Genomic DNA, 1,277 nt, shown 5'->3' on the forward strand with positions numbered 1-1,277 from the left:
GATCTGAACCTTCAGCAATTCTAAGAGCCACACTTCTTTCCTTTTTGGGTGCATCCATTTTCATGGTTTGCCTTCTCAGTTCATAGGCAGAAAGGCTTCCAATTAGTTCATCCAGCTTAAGGGTAGCAATATTCTTTGATTCCTGAATAGCAATGGATTTGCTTTCCCAAGAGACTGGCAGAACCCTTGTTAAAATCTTCTCAACATTGCCTTCTTCAAGGATAATCCTTCCAAGAGACTTAAGTTCATTTGTCAGTGTGGTGAACCCTGTATACATCTCTTGAGAATACAACAGTGTTCTTCTGGACCTCTTCACTTGAGGTGTTCCTTCATGAGCCACTTGCAATTGTCACACCTCCCTTTTTACCTGCACCTGCGAGGGTGTAAAGGAGTTTTTCCAATTAAAGGACAGTCGGAACGGGATTTATTATTAATATTCAGAGTCTCCACTTAGGAGATTAATGGTGTCCCAAGTCACCGGTTGAATCCCGATCCGAGGAAATTATGACTCTGTTAACAGTCCGCGAACCAGAACTCCGAGTAAGGAATTCTGTTAACCCGGGAGAAGGTATTAGGCATTCCCGGATTCCGTGGTTCTAGCACGGTCGCTCAACTGCGGTATTTGCTTTTATCTGATTTTAAAACATATTCTAACCTATGTGCCCTTTATTTTAACCACTTTTACTTTATTTCTCTTAATAAGAATTGCAACGTCGTGAAAATGTATCTCGAACCACGTTACACCAGTGCACCCGTGGCTTTTGACGCATTTCGACTCCGTTGAGATTTAGATTTGGGTCACATAAATGTGCACCCGTGTTTAAGAAGGTAATATTACTAAAATACGCGCCTAAAACAACCACGCGTCTTGGCTTTGCGAGGGCCATGAAATTTTGCTAAATGGCACGCCTCGGATTCTAATTGTTTTTAAAAGAAATATTTAAACGGGGCCAAGCATCTGAGATTTTATCGGGCTTGGCGCGCCTCATTTTGTTCTAGCTTATCGGTCTTAAACTAATTCATGAGGGTCGCGCACTGCGAGTTATCTAATTAAGGCTCACTTCAATCTAGTTAATGGGCTTAACCTGCTAGAACTAAATGTGATTAAAGGCTTCCCTTCGACTGACTAATGATTCACACGAGGAGAGTTACTTATTTCGAGCAAGGGATCAGTCTAGCATAAATGGACCGAGGGTTCAACTAATAAACCTGATGTGATTAAACATGGTTGCAGATTTAACACCTGAAGAAATCGGGCTCCAAGTGAAGCCAGGCCC

This window comes from Nicotiana attenuata, chromosome 10 (assembly GCF_001879085.1).
Source record: "Nicotiana attenuata strain UT chromosome 10, NIATTr2, whole genome shotgun sequence".
In the NCBI taxonomy this organism is placed as follows: Eukaryota; Viridiplantae; Streptophyta; class Magnoliopsida; order Solanales; family Solanaceae; genus Nicotiana; species Nicotiana attenuata.